Source organism: Galeopterus variegatus, unplaced genomic scaffold (genome assembly GCF_000696425.1).
Source record: "Galeopterus variegatus unplaced genomic scaffold, G_variegatus-3.0.2 Scaffold1687, whole genome shotgun sequence".
Taxonomy (NCBI): Eukaryota; Metazoa; Chordata; class Mammalia; order Dermoptera; family Cynocephalidae; genus Galeopterus; species Galeopterus variegatus.
The window spans coordinates 288,140-308,655 of NW_007727798.1; the positions used below are offsets into that span (position 1 = coordinate 288,140).

A 20,516-nucleotide genomic window follows, 5' to 3' on the forward strand; every position below is an offset into this window, starting at 1 on the left:
AATTATTATTAATGTTACATAACAGAAATTATAGAATTGAGTAAATCAAGTCTGAAGCATATTTTAGTTTAAGAATCACATTTTATATCCTTTAAAGTGTAGTAATTGGTGTAGAAACAAAAAACACACCAAAAAAATCTTCAAATTAAACCCAAACAATGTCTGGGCTTAGCCCTGTTAGAGATCCCTTGGAGCATTGTAGAGCATGTAATTGTATCAATAATTTCTTTTGAGCTTTTAATGGTAGATGATAATTTTTATCTTCTGTGTAATTTCAGCATATAGCAATGTTTAACATGATTAAAATTTTAAAAACTTAGTTTTTAGTATTAGATAATTCTGTCATTATAAGAAAGTACCCCTAGAAGTTAAATTGTCTGCCACAGTGAGAATATTGTCACCACTAGAAATTGCTTTTATTTCATATTAACTTGTTAATTTTATTTTAAATATAGTGAATATTTTTAAGTGAATGTTTTTATAGTGAATGCTTTCAATATGTAGAAAGTTTTAATAGAGTGTAAACATACCTAACTTTAAGAAAATTACAAAACAACATTTAGAACTCTATATAGTCAAAACTATAGATTAATGCTATGTTTATAGAGCCAGGGATTGTGGGGTTCCTCCCAAGCTAGTAAATCTGCAGGATGAAAATGCTGCATTTTCATGCTTTCTATTTTACTCAAAGGTTTGGGGAAATAACATTTTTATACTAAAACAAATATTTTAGAAATAGATGTATGTATTTTGCAATAAATTCTCATAAAGTTTTTTTTTTTTCACAGCTGGCCAGTATGAGGATCTGAACCCTTGACCTCAGTGTTACAAGACCACACTCTAACCAACTGTGCTAACCAATCAGCCCTCTTATAAAGTTTTAAGAGAGGGATTTTTAAGACAGGAAATTTCCTGCTTTCTTATTTGGGTATTCCCCCAGACCACTTCACTGCTGAAGGGCAGGTACTTTCAGATGCAATGAGGAGAAAAAGCACAGTATTGTAGGGACACCAAGATTAGCCAATGTCTTTTGGAGTGTTTTCAATTTTGCAGTTTATATTCCAGCACTCAAAACGCAGGGTCAAAAATAGGTATTTAATCACACTAAATACTAAGATAATATTTCCAGCTTGGAGAGCCAAAGTAAATCATACCAATTTCTGATAGTCCAAAAATGAGCTAAGATGTCTTAAAGAACATGTACCTACATTTAATATGAATAAAATATAACTTTTGTGATCAGACTTTGGTTTGCAGAAAATGCCAAATGTCAAGAATTTTGATATAAAGAGATTATTTCTACTAACTGTGCATTATGGCTAACTGATGTAATGAATATGGATGATAAAAATTATTAAAAAAAGACTGATTGAATGTAGGTAACAAATACAGTATGGAGGAAATTTTATGAAACACGTGTTTAAATTAGTTTGAGAAGAGATAAGTTAGTTGTATGTTGCTAACTTGGCCGTAACATGTCATTCAACCACTGCTTTCATTTCTGTGCAAAATATAGTTAAGATATATTTTATAGTAATGGGACCTCTTAAATTTAACTTGCTTTGTATCCTGAATTCTTCGTATTTCAGTATTTCAAACCACTCACTGGAACTTTGTGGACAGGCCTGAAAGTTTTCTTGAGTACTTGTTTCCTTAGCATTTTGAAGATAGAAAACCAGTTGTTAAGTACTAACTGTCATTATTTGTCTTGAAAGTTTCCTCTGCTTTGGGTTTGAAATAATTTAGTTTTGTCTTTTCTTTTGTATATAAGTAGTATAATTTGTACCTTTCAAATGCTAGTACTTTTAATGCATTTTTAAGTGCAAAAATTAATGAAACAGTAAAGCAAAACAGTATTTTGCATTGTAACACATTTCCTGTGTAAATTTATCTTCCTAATTATGCTTACTTAAGAAAATGTTCAACTTTGTTTGCATTTCTTGAAAATGTATTTACCTAAAGATAAAAGCAATCCAGATGCATGTTCTACCAATCTATGATTTAAAGTTTTTTTGGATAATTCATAAAAGGAATAATTTCAATGTAGATAAAAGATAGTTGGCAATATATTATAGTGATAAGTTTGTATTTTTCAGAAAAATGTTAAAGCAAATTCCCGTTTCCTTATTATTATTATTATTATGACCAGCTTTTGGTATTTCATTGTTACCAAGATCTATTTTTAGAAGAAAATTTTGTTCTCCATCAAAGGAAAAAACAGGCTATATGATTCAGTAAATAAAATATGTGACTGTAAAATAAACAGCTTTAGTATTTAAAGTCTTACATTTAACCAGATTCAAGGGTTTATATGAATTTCATATTCCCTTGGGATATTTCAGTTTGCAATGTCTGATTTAGTCCAACTCAAATGCTCATTTAGGTAATGACCTAACTTCCTTCCCCACCTTCACTTTTTGGGGTTGCAAGGGCTCCCTCCCTTGATACCAAATATTTAAAATATCATCAGTGACCTGATGCCTGCAGATAAATATAATTGTGAGAAAAGCACTTATTGACTAAGTTTAAGTATGCTATCAAGTTAGTAGCATTGGTATTGAGAATGGTCTTAGTACCAGGATATGAAATAATCAGTCATTTTGCGGCAGAAACTTGATTATGATATATGAAAATTAATTGTATAATTACTACTATTTATTAACTTTGTATGTCAGGCACTAGACTAAATACTCTATATACATTATTTCATTTAATTTTCAGACAGCATATAAGGTAGGTGAGTATTATCTCATTTTACAGATGAGAAAATGAAGGCTTAGAGAATAACCTGCTCAAGTCTCATCGCTAGTGATTAGGTCAGGTTTTTTTTTTTGCTTTTAAACATTTCCCCCCACATACATTAAAGACCTAAACTACTAGACCACATTTCATCTAGGATTATAGCCTTGGTTTGGAAATAACCTAACACAATTTCCTCACTAGCCATAGGTCTCTACCAAGAGCAGTATATAAATTCAATGTTCAGTCAACATCTATGTACTAAATTTGGGGTGTGGAAAGCTAGTTAGGGAGAAATATCTTGTGGAAGATGTCCCCAAACAGAACCATTAGGAAATAAGGTGTTATCACTTAGCATCAGGGAAATATAAATTAAAACCATAATGAGACTCCATTTCACACCAGTTAGAATGGTTATATGGTTATTATCAGAAAGACAAAAACATAACAAATGCTGGCAAGGATGCACAGAAAGGACTGTTATACACCATTGGTGGAAATGTAAATTAGTATACCCATTATGGAAAACAGTATGGTGGTTTCTCAAAAAACTAAAAATAAAACTAGTATATGATCCAGCAATCCCACTACTGAGTATATATCCAAAGGAAAGGAAATCAGTATGTTGAAAATATGTCTGTATTCCCATGTTTATCACAGCACTATTCATTATAGCCAAGATATAAAATCAACCTAAGTGTTCACCAACAGATAAATAGATGAATAAAATGTGGTGTATATACACAATGAAATACTATGCAGCCATAAAAGAGAATGAAATCCTGTCATCCAGAGCAACATGGATGAGCCTGAAGGACATTATTTTAAGTAAAATAAGCCAGGCACAGAAAGATAAACACCACATGTTCTCACTCATATGTGAAAGCTAAAAGACTTGATCTCATAGAAAGAGAGAGTAGAATAATAGTTACCAGAGACTGAGAAGGATAGAGGAAAGTGGGGAGAGGGAGATGTTGGTTAACAGACACAAAATTACAACTAGCTAGGAGGAATAAGTTCTACTGTCCTATAGCACTGTAGGGTGATTATAGTTAACAACAATTTATTGTATATTTTTAAATAACTAGAAGAGAGGATGCTGAATGTTCCCAATACAAAAAAACTGATAAATGTTTGAGGTGATGAATATGCTAATTACCCTGATTTGATCATTACACATTGTATACATTAATTGAAATACCACACCTTAGCCCATAAATATGTACAGTTATTATGTCAGTTAAAAATAATAAAAGTTCTTAGAAAGAAAACAAGGCATTAAAAATTAATTCAAAATGGATTAAGGACTTAAATGTAAGATCTGAAACCATAAAACTCCTAGAAGAAAACATAGGGGAAAAGCTACTCAATATTTACTTTGACAACAACTTTTTTTGGCTATCACACCAAAAGCACAGGCTACAAAAGTGAAAATAGGCAAATGGATTACATCAAACTAAAAAGCTTCTGCACAGCAAAGGAAACAATAAACAAAATGAAAAGGCAAACTACAGATTGGGAGAAAATATTTACAAATCATATATCTTGTCGGGCTTTAAAAACTAACGCCACCTTAAGTGACATTACAAGTGGATTAACATGGCAGTCTAAGACGGCGCCGGGAGGAAGTAGGGTGGGAATGTCTGTGGGAACTTTGCCTTAGCCCTTATTGGCCGCACTCATGAACACTGCGTGACTGCAATAGATAGGCATTGAGACAGGAACCCTTAAGCTGATTGGAGGATGTAAAAAACCTGCCTTCTGGGCCGGCCCGGTGGCGCACTGCTACAGTGTGCGGCTTGGGAAGTGCGGAGGCGCTCCGGCCGAGGGTTCGGATCCCACATACAGACCGGCCGCTCACTGGCTGAGCGAGGTGCAGGAGCAACACTGAGGGTTGCGATCCGTTGCCGGTCAAGAAAAAAAAAAAAAAAAAAAAAAAGGCAAAAACCTGCCTTCCCCATTTGCCTTTAAAAGCAAATACTTGTGTTATAATAAACGAAACTGCTTCGACAGAACCCCCACCGCATCTGAGTGTCCTTTAAACCTGGCTGTTTGGGGCTGGCAGTGTGCTCACCTCTCTTCATGGCTCTCTTCCCCCGTCTCCTTCCAAAGGGGACAGGAGGGAAAGAGGAATCCAGGCCGTTTGCTCGCTCACCAGAAGGAACGAGGCTAGGGCTGTACGGGTCGGCCGGCGGCGGACCTGACAATATCTGATAAGGAGTTAATATCCAAAATACATAAGAAACTCATACAACTCAATAGTAAAACACCTAATAACACAATTAAAAAATGGGCAAGGGACCTGAATAGACATTTCTTGAAAGAATACACACAAATGGCAAACAGGTCTATGAAAAGGTGTTCAACATCACTAATAATCAGGAAAATGCAAATCCAAAAATACCACAATACAATATCATCATACACAGGTTAGAATGGCTGTTATTTAAAAAAAAAAAAAAAAAAGGCAGAGACTTCTAGGAAGATGAAGGACTAGAGGGGCCCAGTGCATTCCTTCCACAGAAGATTTAAACAGGTCCACTGCTACCACTGCCACAGTTGCTGGAACCATTGTCTGGTCCCAGACATCCATCACAGAACAGCTCCCCATAGAGCAGCAGTCCTGCAGGTGGCCTGTCAGTTCAGCCATGGACTCTGCAGATATGAGGGAGGGAGCTGCAACCACAGCTGCCATTGTTGATGACTTGAGTTAACCTTGCTGCTGTCAAGGACACTGCAGATGTGAGGGAGGCAGCTGCATCCACTGGTGCTGCTGCTGCACCTGCAAGGTAACCCCGCTGCTGGAGCTGCTGCCACCTCTGGCACCTCTGCTACTGACATAAGGTAACCTCACTGTTGCCAAGTACACCACAGACATGAAGGAGGTAGTTGCAGTCATGAGTGCTGCTGCTACCACCATGAGATAACTCTGCTGCCAATGCAGACACCATAGATGTGACAGAGGCTGTTGTAGCTGCTAGCACTGTTGCCACCCCTATGAGGTAATTCCGCTGCTTCTGTGGACACTACAGATGTGAGTGAGGCAGTTGCAGCCACTAGCACAGCTGTCACCTCCACAAGCTAACCCCACTGTTGTTGTGAACACCACAGACATGAGTGAGCAAAAGTGTCAAGTCTATAAGGGAGTCCCCATTAGACTAACAGCAGACTTCCCAACAGAAACTCTATAGGCTAGAAGAGAATTGGATGATATATTCAAAATACTAAAAGAAAAAAGTTCCCAGTCAATAACACTATACCCAGCAAGGCTATCCTTCAGAAATGAAGGAGAAATAGTATATTTCCCAGACAAACAAAAGCTATAAGAATTCACAACAACATGACCAGCTTGACAAGAAATCCTCAAGGGAGTCTTGCATCTGGAAACTGAAAAATGATAATGACTACTATGGATGCATAAGAAAGAACAAAACCCACTGGTAGAACAAAAATGCAAATGAGAAAGAGAAAGAAACTGTGTCCCACCACCTCCAAAAACCAACAAACACCAAAGACAAACAACAAATGGGAAAGATACAAAAGATATTTAAAACATCCAAATGAAAATCAATAAAATGCCAGAAGTAAGACAATACCTTTTAGTAACAACCTTAAATGTAAATGAATTAAATTCCCCACTCAAAAGACACAGACCAGCTGACTGGATTAAAAAGCTAGACCTAACTATATGCTGTCTATGAGAGACTCACCTCACCTGTAAGGACATACACAGAATGGAAAAAGATATACCACATAAATGGAAACCCAAAATGAGCAGGAATAGCTATTCTTATATCAGAATAAATAGACTTTAAACCAAAAACCATAAAAAGAGACAAAGAATGCCACTATATAATGAAAAAGGGATCCATCCAGCAAGAAGACATAACAATCATAAATATGTAGAAAACTATAGGCCAATACATTTGAACAGATGCAAAAATCCTCAAAAAATATTAGCAAATCGAATACAGCAACACATCAAATAAATTATACACCATGATCAAGTGGAATTCATCCTGACAATGCAAGGATGGTTCACCATATGCAAGTCAATGAATGTGATACATCAAATCAACAAAACCAAGTGCAAAAACCATATGATTATCTCAATAGATGCAGAAAAAGCATTTGACAAAATTCAACACCCCTTCATGATAGACTCAGCAAATTAGGTATAGAAGGAAAGTATCTCAACACAATAAAAGCCATCTATGACAAGCCCACCTCCAATATCATCCAGAAAAGATAATAACTCAGAGTTGATAAATGATTTCAGTATAGTTTCAGGGTACAAAATTGACACACAAAAATCAGAGGAATTTTTATAATCCAATGAATTAGCAGAAAAAGAAGTCAATAAAGCTGACCCATTTACAATAGTCACCCTAAAATAAAATACCCAAGAATCGATTTAACCAAGGAGGTGAAAGAACTGACAACAAAGTACTGTCGAAAGAAATTAAAGAAGACAAAAAGATGGAAAGACATTCCATGCTCTTGAATTGGAAGAATTAACATTGTGAAAATGTCCATACTAGCCAAAGTAATCTACAGATTCAATGCAATCCCATCAAAATACCAATGACATTCTTCACAGAAATAGAAAAAACAATCCTAGCATTCATATGGAAGAACAAAAGACTACAAATAACCAAAGCAATCCTAAACAAAAAAATAAAGCTGAAGGTATAACACTACCTGACTTCAAACTATACTACAAAGCTATTGTAACCAAAACAGCATAGTATGGCATAAAAACAAACACTCAGACCAATGGAACAGAATAGAGAACCCAGAAATCAACCCACATACTTACAGACAACTGATTTTTGATGAAAGCAACAAGAACATCTATTGGGGAAAAGCTGCCTCTTCAATAAATGGTACTTTATCATGGCTCTATTCACAGTAGCCAAGATTTGGAACCAACCTAAATGTCCATCAACGGATGATTGAATAAAGAAAATGTGGTGTGTATATATACACATATATACATATACACAATGGAATACTACTCTGCCACAAAAGAGAATGAAATACTGCGATTCACAGCAACATGGATGAACTCAGAGAAAATCATGTTAAGTGAAATAAGCCAGGCACAGAAACAGAAATACCACATGTCTTCACTCATTAATAGGACTAATAAGTAAACAAATACATTAATAAGTATTAATAATACTTAATAAGTAAACAAATACATTTTTAAAAGTAAGGAAGAAAGATACAACAATCACAATAATGCACTGAACTTTTTTTTTTTTTTTCCCTTTTTGTCTTTTTTCGTGTCCGGCAACGGATCGCAACCCTCAGTGTCGCACCCGCACCGGACCGGGACCGGCAACGGGATCACAACCCTCGGTGTCGCGCCTGCACCTCGCTCAGCCAGTGAGCGGGAACCGGTCTGTATGTGGGATCCGAACCCTCGGTGGGAGCGCCGCCGCACTCCCAAGCGGCGCACTGTAGCAGTGCGCCACCGGGCCGGCCCTAATGCACTGAACTTTTAAAAGGAGAGAACAGAACTGAGCTTACTAGAGGGGGAAAGGGGGAGGGGAGTAAGATAGGAATTGGTAAAGGGACATGTAAAAGCATTACATTGTTTAATGTTGAATATACTAATTATCCTGATTAGAGCCTCACATATTACACACAGGTTTTTTTTTTCACTGTTATAATAACTTTATCTTGCATTTTACAGAAGTCTATGAATGATTTTAAAAAAGCACCTCCTTACCCCATATCACATTTCTCTGACAGTTGTTAAAGGATTTCAGACCAACCAACCACCCAACCACTCGCCAAAGAACTGGCAGCTTTTCTTTTTTTAACCTTATTTTTAGTACAATGGTATATCCATTCTGATGGTAGACCTGTCCAGCCAAATGTCCACAACACACTTTGCAAAATCAGTGGTGATTAGCAAATTAGTTAGCTTTGCCATGGAGCTGTGCCCATTTGCCCATGACAGCCTGGAAGCTGGTTTTGATACTGGCAACAGAGCATTGAGAATGACAAGTTTCACACTGTAAGAAATAGAGTCGGGTGTCCTTCTGCAGGATTGTGTCCAGTGATCAGCATGTATGACAAGTGATGTATTCCTTGATATATCTTCTCAAAACATTTTCTATCTGTTTCTGTTGGAATCTTCCTTTGATTACTAGTTGGTTATTACCATCTATAGAACCACTTGTACCCAATTCAGCCAATAAAAACGCAAGGAGATGTTTGGGCTGATGATGTAATAGTTTACAGATGTCTGTAAAGGTGACAGAAGAAGTTTTCTTGGTTCCTACTTGGACGACCTGTGGAAGTTTCATAACAAATTTCCTTTTCTCTCCAGCAACCGAATCTGGATTTTTTTTCCCTTATGATGTTGAACACTCGATTCAGTAGCTCCTCATATGTGTAGTCTCTTTCTGAGCCTGCCCAAGCAGGGCCTGTCTGGTTACTGAATGAGATACCATCATCTTTTTTGCTGTCTTCATCTTCTAAAGCTTCATCTTTCTCTAGTATTTCATCCTCATCTGGGAACTTGACATTCTTCTTTTTCTTCTTTTCATTGCCAAGCATAATGTCAAGGTCATCCTCTGGTTTGGCTGATTCCTGAACATCACTTTCAATCTTGAGATCCTTTACGCCTTCTTCAGCTTCATCAATATCAAATATCTTTTTTGTTTTTTGAGAAACACCCTCACACATCCAAGGCCAAAGGATGGACATGGAGACACGAGGTACAGTGAAGCGAGACTTTAATTACGGCCTTGCAAGTTTCAAGGGTCTGACAGGCAGGCACATGGTAAAGGGCTGTAACAAGCAATTTATTTCCTAGTGCGCAAATCCCTGCCCCCGCCTCCTCATTGTCTGACAGTACTATGGGGTACACAATCTTCCCACAAGACGTATAGAAGTACCCCAATTTACTACCCTTTTGTAGGAAATTTCTTTGTCTGAGGGCTCAAGACTAGCCAATGAAAAAGGCTCACCCAAAACCTGTGAAAGGAGAAACATTAGGAAACGAAGAGAACAATAAAGGGCTATTAACTGATTACCATCTCAAGGACAACTTTATCCATTTGAGGTAAACAATTAAGGGCTGGTAACTCATTACCATCTCAAGGACAACTTTATCTACTCAGAGACCCCCCAGGAATGGGCTGGACCAGTCAGACAACTTTCAGGCTGGGCCTGAATTACTTCTGAAAATGAATCACTTGGATTATTTTCTTACTTTTTTTCCTTCTTTTTCTTTTGATTAAAGAAGTTCAAGTCATCTAGATCATCAGAAGCATCTTTTTCCCTACTGTCCTCTTCATCAGCTTCCACGTCTTTGTCCTCAGTTGTCTCTGGCTCTGCTTCCTTTCTTTCTGAGGCCTGGGTTTCTTCTGTCTGGGTACCCCCTTCCTCATCTAAGATAAAGGGTTTCTTTTTCTTCTTGCTCATAGTAGGATCAAAAATCATCTTGTCCCCAGACATGGCTGTCGCTCAAGTGGGCTCAGCATGGATGGGAAGTCAGACGGGTCAGCCCCCAGGCCCCGGAGGCAGCGCTGCTCTTGCCAATACCTCTCCCACCTACACACAGGTATTGATATTTAACTCTGTACCCCACAGATACATACAATCAACTATGTTACAGTAAAAAAATTTTTTAAATTAAAAACAAGAAATCAAAAGTATTTATTCAATAATACACAACATTCATACTGTCAATGTAATGGAATCCAATGGAAAAAGACCTTTAAAAATATTTAGAAATATATATATATTGGGCCGAGCCTGTGGCGCACTCGGGAGAGTGCAGCACTGGGAGCACAGCAGCGCTCCCGTAGCGGATTCGGGTCCTATATAGGGATGACTGGTGCGCTCACAGCGCTCACTGGCTGAGCACGGTGCGGCTGGTCTCAAAAAGGACCAAAAAAAAAAAAAAAAGAAATATATATATATTATATATATATAGTTACAAAAGGTGAGATACAATAATTAGCATTTGTGGAGAATTGGTCAATCTCACTATTAAATAAAAATTTTAAAGCCGGGCCGGCCCGGTGGCGCACTGGAGAGTGCGCTGTTTGGGAGCGCAGCGGTGCTCCTGCCGAGGGTTCGGATCCCATGTGGAGACTGGTTCCTGCTCACTGGCTGAGCGCGGTGTGGACACGACACCGAGGGTTGCAAATCCATTACCAGTCAGTAAAAAAAAGACAAAAAGGAAAAAAAAAATTTTAAAGCCACAAGATGTCATTTTTTGCTGATGAAATGGCAAAGATATTTAAATATTATAATTCCCAATGCTTTCATAGGTGCAAAGAAATGGATTTCTCTTGCATTCAGTACTAATGAAAATTGAAAATGGTACAAACTCAGATGGCCAGTTAGCCATCCTTTGTTACTAACACCAAGGTCAAGTGTTCAGATCCCTATACCAGCTAGCCACCAAAAAAGAAAAAAGGAAAGAAAGAAAATGGTACAAATTTCCCAGAGGGTAATTTGGTAACATCTTAACTAAAAGTTTTTTTTTCTTTTTCCTTTTTGTCTTTTTTCGTGACCGGCAACGGATTGCAACCCTCAGTGTCGTGCCCGTACCGGACCAGGACCGGCAACGGGATCGCAACCCTCGTCATTGCTCCCGCCCCTCGCTCAGCCAGTGAGCAGCCGGTCTGCATGTGGGATCTGAACCCTCGGCGGGATCGCTGCCACGCTTCCCAAGAGGCGCACTGTAGCAGTGCGCCACCGGGCCGGCCCTTAACTAAAAGTTTTGACACATGCATAATTTTGATTTTGATTTAGCCTTTTGACATTTAAATATTTATCTGAAGAAAATAATTGGAGATCAAGATGTGCACAAAGATGTATACAGGGATGGTTCTCATGAAATTATTATAATGATGAAAAATAGGAAACAATCTAAATCTCTAGTAACTGCGGAGTTGATAAAAACAAATTGTGGTATATGACCTCATCATAATTAAACTATATAGAGTCATGCAAAATCATGTTTTAATGCCCCAGCCCATCGTCCCATTACTGATTTTTATATCCACATCCCATCATGTCAATAGCAAGCTGTTATTAAGTGTTTTGTGTCTAAGGCAGGTTTAGGACATTAATAACTGTGTAAATGACTTTTAGGAGACTATTTTGCGATATTAGAAAACTTTCATGTCGTTGTTAAATCAAAACTTCATATAATGATGTATACAATATGATTCTGCTTTTGTAAGAAGCAAAATGTAGGTGCACATGATTGTGTGTGTGAGTATACAGGCATACTCATAGAAAGAAAGACTGGGAGAACTATTACATTAGTGGCTATTTTTGAGAAATGAGATTATAGGTGATTTTTTTCCTTCCTTTTTGGACTTTTCTGTATTTTTCAGATTTTCTAAAATGAATATTATTATTAATCAGAGGAAAAAAAGAATATATATTATTTATAAACCAGTAAAATCTCTTCTTTAACTATAAAAAAAAAGACAAGTATTGGCAAGAATGTGGAGAAAAGGGAACCCTGTGCCCTGTGGGAATTTAAATTGGTACGATCATTATGGAAAACAGTATGGAAGTTGCTTTAAATATTAAAAAGAGAGATACATATGATCCAGCAATCCCTCTTCTGGCCACATACCCAAAGGAAATTAACTCAGTACCTAGAAGAGATATTCGTACTCCCATGTTCACTGCAGCATTATTTACAATAGATAAGATATGGTATCAACCTAGGTGTCTGTTGATGGATAAATGGATAAAGAAAATGTATATATATATTATACATTTACATACAATATATGAGTATTATTTAGTCTTAAAGAAGAAGGAGATACTGCCATTTGTGACAACATGCATGAACCTGGAGGACATTATGCTAAGTGAAATAAACTAGACACAGAAAGAAAAATACTGTATGATATCCCTTACATGTGGATTCTTAAAAAAAAAAAAAAAGGTCAAATACATAGAAACAGAGAGTAGAATGGTAGAACCGTGTTTACCGGAGTGGAGAGAAGGGGGAAATAAGGAGATATAATGTACAGCCAGAGGACTATAGTTGATAATACTGTATTGTCTATTGACAATTTGCTAAGAAAGGAGCTTTTAGGTTCTCTTATCATAAAAAAAGGTAACTATGGAAGATGATTTATATGTTAAATTGCTTACTTGTAGTAATTATTTTACTATGAATATGTATATCAAAACATCATGTTGTACATCTTATATAATAAAAAGGAAATTTAAAAGGAAAGGACAAAATGTTAAATCTTACTTGGAAATAAAATAAAAATATCCCTTTTGCTTAAAAAAAAAAAAAAAAAAAAAAAGGTGTTCATCTGTGAAGTGCTTGAGTACCAAAAACCTGTAACAGCCTGAAATAGCACATACTATTAATAAGGATGTGGATTAGGTAATGAGAATCTTGTAGCTGGACATGGAAAATTATTTTTGAATACTGTATTTAAATCATTATTATTGGTATAATTGGGAAAATGAAAAAATCTAATTCCCTTTTTAAAAAGGATTATTTTAGGGCCGGCCCTGTGGCGCACTCGGGAGAGTGCGGCGCTGGGAGTGCAGCGACGCTCCCGCTGCGGGTTTGGATCCTGTGTGGGGATGGCCGGTGCGCTCACTGGCTGAGCGCAGTGTGGATGACGCCACACCAAGGGTTGCGATCTCCTTACCGGTCACGAGAAAAGACAAAAAAAAAAAAATATATATATATATATATATAAAATAAAATAAAAAGGATTATTTTATTGTGGTAAGAACTGTGAAAGTTGCAGATACCAGGTTGAAATCATTCTTGCCAGACCCAAACAAATTTGAGCTGAGAAAGAACAAAGGAGGAGGGCTCATGCTCGCATGTCTGAGATAAGAACTATCTTAACGACTTTCTAAAATAACTTTACAGGAAGTTCCTTTATGTCCTTCATGTAACTCATGCATTTCATGACCTACGTTTTGCACATAAGCATATACTGCTATGATCAGGTTTATCACTAGACATTTTTTAGGACTGCAGCAATTCAGAAAAGATGATTTCAAAAGAACACCTGTCTAGCAACAACATCTCTGCCAACAAACTGATGTCAACTTTGGCTTTGAGCCTTCAGAATCAGTAAAATCTCTGTTTCCAAAGCAGCTTATGTAAACTTCTTTTTTTGCCAAATAAAAGGTTCCCCTTACCCTCCCCTCTTTGGGTGCACCTTTGACTTGCCATAGCTGTACATCCTGGGTTATAATCCTTTTCGTTTACTCCAGAATAAATTCATTATATTAGGAGATATTTTTCTCTGATGTCTTCTTTTTAGGTTGACATAATCTGATGTCAGAAGTAGCCCTGAAGCAAGATTTCCTTTGGAGGAAATCAGCAACTTTTGGAACCAGGTGAGTTACCCACTATTGAGCTCATTGTGCTCTCTTCTTCCACAGGTTGCCTTTTTCTTTCTTTTTTTTTAAAGATGACTGGTAAGGGGACCTTAACCCTTGACTTGGTGTTGTCAGCACCACGCTTACCCAGTGAGCAAACCGGCCATCCCTATATGGGATCCGAACCCGTGGCCTTGGTGTTATCAGCACCACACTCTCCCGAGTGAGCCACAGGCCAGCCCGGGTTGCCTTTTTCTACACAGGGAAATTTTCTCTTAGCTCTAGCTTCCTCTCTTTGGTAGCACCTCCCTGCTGACTTTGTTTGGGATATAGTTTGGTTAAGACTGCCTTAATAAAAGATCTTACATTTTTCTGGCAAATACTTTCTGGTACAAAGACAGTTCATCTTTCTGGTCTTGGTGAGTATTTTCTACTCTCAGTTTTTTTTCTGAGTTGTTTGCATATGCTTATACTTTTGCTTGTTGATTGGCTTTTCTTCTCTGTTTCTGAACATCTTTTGATATTAATAAGATACAGAATGGGATCCCAAAATTTCAAAGCATCCAAAAATGGTTTTCCTTCTGGGATCCCGATTGGCAATATGTTCAAAAACTGTGGTCCCTTCTCATGCACATTTTTAAATCAATTGGACAGAGTACAAAAAAAAACTAATTTAGATCTTCATTGGCCATTATGGGGGTCTTTTGAGTTCTCCAGCCTTGTCTTTCTGAAGGCTAAATTAGAAGACTGTGGTCCTAAAATTAAACAATCTGAGTGGGAAGTATACTTTGATTGGTACCTCAAAGTCTCTAAGTACATTCAGAATTCAAAAATTGCCTTTCTGCAAGATACTATCTCAAAATTAACTGAGACAAACAGTTAAGGAAGAAACAATAAGTCCATAGAGGCCTAGACTCTTCTCTCTAGAGCATACTTCCCCTTCTGTTTCCTTCCCCCCTCCTCTCTATCTTTGGCTGAATTTACCTTTCCCTCTGGATTCCTCAGCTCTACATACCCCTGAACCTGAACGTGTTGAAACCTGTCCCTTTAAAGTAAAGCTCACTGATGATTCCTGTAAGCCCCAAATCTGCTTTTATCCTTGGAGCAAGGCTGAAGTTTGAGGCATTGCCAGGAAATCCCCAAAGGTCACTAAAGATCCTTGCCAATTTGCTGATGAATTTAACATAGTTATTCAAGCTTACCAGCCTGGGTTTTCTGACCTATACCAGTTGGTTTACATGCTTGTTGGTGAAGGCCAGGCCCAACACTGGATGGCTAAAGTTTGTTGGAATAACCCTGAGGAGGACCTAGGTGAACAGTCCCCCAAGGACCGTGACAGGGTCTGAGGAATGGCAAACAAACAAAAAAAACTCCACAAAGCTATTCTTTAGGCTTTTCCTAAATCCTTAGACTGAAATAAAATCCAAGCCTGTACCCAAGAACCTAATGAGCCAGTTTACAACTATTTCAGTTGTCTCTAGCTTGTATTTAAAGAGAATTTGGAATTACCTAAAGATGTTGATTATACTCAAATGGCCTTTAATTATGAATGGACTTTAATTGTAAATGGGCTTTAATTGTGAATGGCCTTTCTCAAGAACTTTCCCAGCTTGTCAAAAGAGCCCACATGGAATAGGAAACTATGACCACTTTAGATCTACTTAATTTGGCAAATCAACTTGCTTGCAACCTTGAGGATACTAATAAAAAGAAAACCACCAAAATTCTTAATCTCCAATTACAACAGATGGAGACTCCCAGACATAATGCTAAACAGAAACTTTCTGGGCTCTGCCATGACTGTAAAAAACCAGGCCACTGGAAAAAAAGATTGCTGTAACTGAAAAATGGCTATGCAATCTTTTCCTCAACTTCCTTTACCCTCACCAGAGAACTATTCACAACAAAGGGGCTCTGAGGACTTACAGGAGATTTTCCCAGTTCTCCACTTAATAATCTGAGTGAAACAAACCTTCAAATTAGGAATGAGTCCTTAGCTTTGCTCATAGATACTGGAGCAACATTACCAATCCTTAACTCCTCCAGCCTTAATCAGTCCCTGCCTCGGAGTAATAAAAAAGTACAAATGGTGGGAGTTTCAAAGAAATCTTTAAGTGCTTTTGTTTCCCAGCCCATTCCTTTCTGCCTTGGCCGTCTCCAGGACTCCCCAGCCTTTTTTGCTTGTTACTTCTACCCCGTCCACCTCCTTGGGCATGATTTTCTAAAAAAAATACAATGCTAGAATTTCTTTTTACAAAAAGGGGGAAATAATTTTAGAATTGAAAAACCAAATTGTGCTGAGTTGACCTTGGAGTTCCCTGAATTCCCAAATTCTCTAATTTGTTATGCTATTCCCTGTTCAGAGAACAGAAATAATGCTACCTCTTCACTGCTAAATCAAAAACCTGCCTCTTTATGGGCAAAATTATCCACTGATATTAGCAAAATGTGTAGTGCACCTCCTATTAAAATCCCAATTAATCATTCAAAACCCCGCCTAATGTTAAATAATATCAACTAAGCCAGATGGCATTACAAGGTATTAAACCTAATATAGAAAAATACAGAAAACAGGACCTTATTATTCTATGTACTAGCCCTTGTAATACCCAGATCCTACTTATTTTTTTTTTTTGTCTTTTTCGTGACCGGTAAGGGGATCGCAACCCTTGGTGTGGTGTCACCCGCACTGCGCTCAGCCAGTGAGCGCACCGGCCATTCCTATATAGGATCCGAACCCGTGGCCGGAGCGTCGCTGCACTCCCAGTGCTGCACTCTCCTGAGCGCGCCACGGGGTTGGCCCCCAGATCCTACTTATTAAAAAAAAAAAAAAAACTATGGGTGGAGGAGGTTTGTTCAAGACTCAGAGAAATTACTCATATTGTTGTCTCATGGCGTCCAGGGATTTCAAACACGCATACCTGTGGAATATACTAAAAAGCATATGTACTTCACAGGGCCTGGTTTTCCAAAGCCTTGCAGTTTCAAATATTGACCTTGCAAAGGACTGGAAATTTCCCTCAGGCTATAAGTCTATGTTGCAAGATAAGGGTTGTGGCACAGCAGGTTGCTGGCTCAAAGACAGACTAGTTACTGATTGTTGTGTAAAGATATTGAGAAATTGCTATAGGAAGGAATGTTTGCTAAGATCAAACTATTGTTGATAGGACCACTTAATTGCCTTACTGGAATGTCATCTGGCTTGTTTCACTGAAAGTTACCAGCCTATACTGTTAAACTATAACCCCACCTTTGTTCTCTTCCTGTAACTTCCTGGTCTGAAAAATAAATGCAGGAAGAGAACCCCAATTTGGTGTTAATTTCCCAAATGGAAGGGTTGGCTCTTGCTTGAGCATTCCCAGGGAAGTTAACGACTTCAGGGCCTCTCACTGCTCAGAAGAGATGGGCTTTGAGTAATCCTTTCATCTCCATCACCCAGGGGAAGAGGGGTGACAAATCCATGGGGGGTGAAGCAACACAAAGCAACACATAGCTTATTAAACTCAATACCCACTGATAGCAGATTTTTCACAGTCATTAATCTGTGTAGCACATTCTTCAGTATTCCAGTGGATCAAGCTGGCCAATTTCTTTTTGCCTTTACCTGGGAAGGCCAACAATTCACCCAGACAGTAATGCTCCAGTGTTTTACTGAAATCTTTTCTGATTTTTCTCAGATACTAAAGACAGACTTGGAGGATGTGGTTTTCCTCAAGGCTCCACTTTGCTACAATTTGTAAATGACCTTCTTCTTTGCTCTTCTTCACAGGTAGCCTGTGAAAAAGACAGTCTACATCTGGTAAAGCAACTGGCTGCTAAAGGTGATAAAAAGTCTCTAAAGAAAACCTGTAGTTAATAAAAACTCAGGTAAAATATTTAGGCTATCTAATTTCAGAAAATGGGTTACTTTTAGACCCAGACCAGATTCAAGGCATTTTGCAATTTTGTAAGCCAAAAAAAACAAATGCCAACTTGTGGATTTCTTCGACTTACCAGTTACTGTTGTAACTAGGTCTCTAACTTTTCTTTTCTGGTCAAATCCTGAAATGCTTTACTTAAAGTTACCAGACCTGACCCCATTATTTGGACAGAATCTGAAGAGCTAGTTTTTAAAAAACTAAAAGAGAAATTGGTAAATCCTTCTGCTCCAGGTCATCTTAATTAAAAACTCTTTTTGTCCTCATTGCATACAAAAAGAAAGGAAATGGTTCAGGGGGCTTAACCCTAAGGCATGGAGGCTAACATTGTCCTCTAGAATACTATAGTCAACAGTCAGGTCCCCTCACTCATGGATTCCTTCTTTGCCTAAAGGCAGTCCTTGCTGCAGCCCTGTTAGTCAAGGCAACTGAGGAGATAGTCATGGGATCCCCCAACTGTATTTGTGCCTCATGCTGTGGAAGCTCTTTTAAACTCACATCACACTCAGCATCTTTCTGCCAGTTGACACTTCCTATGAGCTTCTCCTACTTGCTGCTCCTCAAATCACTTTCTCATGCTGCAATAACCTCAACCCTGCAACTCTCCTTCCCTCTCCTTCAGACAGGAGACCACATGACTGCCTAACTCTGACAGACCACCTTTTAACTCATTGGAAGGATCTGCAAGAGACTCCCCTGGACCATGCTGAGTTGTCCTGGTTTACAGATAGTTCATATTTAAAGTATGACATTGGCAAACATTGTAAAGACTATGCAGTTACCACCTCTTCTGAGACTATGGAAGCAGCTCCTTTGCCTTTGGCCACTTCAGATGTGAAGGCAAAGCTATTTGCCCTCACTTGAACTGTGGAAGTAGAGATAACCCCCAACCTTTTTGGTAAACAATACCAGATACTTAGGACCTTCTATTATTACGTGCTTAAGACCTTCCATCGCCAGAAGATTAGGACTTTCTGCTGCCAGGGGGAATGGACTTTCCAAAGAGCCCAAAGTTCACCCTGTCCCAGGAAGGGAGTATGCTCACCTGATTGCAGGAACAGCATGACACCTTATCTTTGGACACCAAGGGAGGAAAGACGGGGGGTGGACTGTTGGTCAATACCTGTCTTTCCTTTGCCCACCAAAAGCTAAAAGCCCAATGGTTTTAAAAATTGCTTAAAGTGGCCAATAAACGGCATAAAACCCAGCCTGTTACCAAAGCCTGCCTACAAAACTGTATAAAAGATGCTTGAGTTAAGAGCTCAGGGCGGCTCCTGTCCTGAAAACGGGGTGACCTCCAGCATGCCAGAAATAAAAACCTCTTGCTTTTGCATCGATCTCTGTGCCTCCTGGTCTTTGCGAGATGAGCCTTCCCATCAAGTAAGAATTGTGCTTTTGGCCCGGTCTTACACTTTCTTCTCCCTTTCTCTCTCTCTCTATTTTCTGATGTATTTCTATGGCCTTGTAAATATTTTTAGAGTACGTATTTTGCTGATAAATGAACAGTTTTATTTATATGAAAATGTCTTTGTTTTACCTTTATTCTTGAAAGATAGGTTTGCCAGCCCCAAATTTCTAGTTTGTCTTTGGTTTTCCCTCAGTTCTTTGATGGTGATGTCTCTTCTGGCTGACGGGGAGAACCAGCTACATTCTAGCCCAGTTGTTTTTAGTTCAGATGATTTGTGTTTCTTCTGTGGCTACTTTTAAGTGACCTCCAACATGCCAGAAATAAAAACCTCTTGCTTTTGCATCGATCTCTGCCTCCTGGTCTTTGTGAGATGAGCCTTCCCATCAAGTAAGATTTGTGCTTTTGGGCTCGTCTTACGGAACCTGTCTCCTTGCTAGGGGAAAAATTTAATGTTTATTCAAACAGTTGGTATGCTTTGGGAGTTGCTCATGATTTCGGAATGTTGTGAAATCAAAGGTTTTTTCACTTCCAATGGAGACAAAATAAAGAATGGGTCATGTATGAAATGATTAATAGATGCAATACAGCTGCTGTAGCCATTAACAAAATCCCTGGCCATTTAAAGCTAGAGGAAATCACCTTGCTGATAACGCAGCAAAGAATGCTGCCCTTAAAGTTCCTACTGATTAAATCTCCATCATGGCTCATCTAGAAAAGATTCCAAAATATGATCTTAAAACAATTACTAAAGATGCACGAAAGTGGGCTCTGTTGGGGACCTATAGCCCCACACCCCTTCTTGTATGTTGGGGACCTATAGCCCCACACCCCTTCTTGTGTGACCAGGCCTATGTGACAATCTGCTTATGTCAGATGTCTGTGCTTATGGGATATCTGCCTCATAATCTGTGCCTGGGACGCTATGCTCCTGGCTATGCAAGTCTACTCAAGAGTGACCTCTTATCTCCTTCCAAGTTTCTGCTTTCTTGTAAAGATTGGGGGCTTCTTTGCATCAGAGATTTTCTGACTTTGTTTCTTCTCAAGATCTTATCGTATTCCTGCATTCCTAACTCCTTACAATATGCCTGCTTTTT

The 20,516-nt window shown here is 38.4% G+C and overlaps 1 pseudogene; it reads right to left on the reverse strand.

The window, feature by feature from the left end:
• Positions 1 to 8,666: 8,666 nt before the first annotated feature.
• Positions 8,667 to 10,215, reverse strand: LOC103595119 (annotated as a pseudogene).
• Positions 10,216 to 20,516: the final 10,301 nt, after the last annotated feature.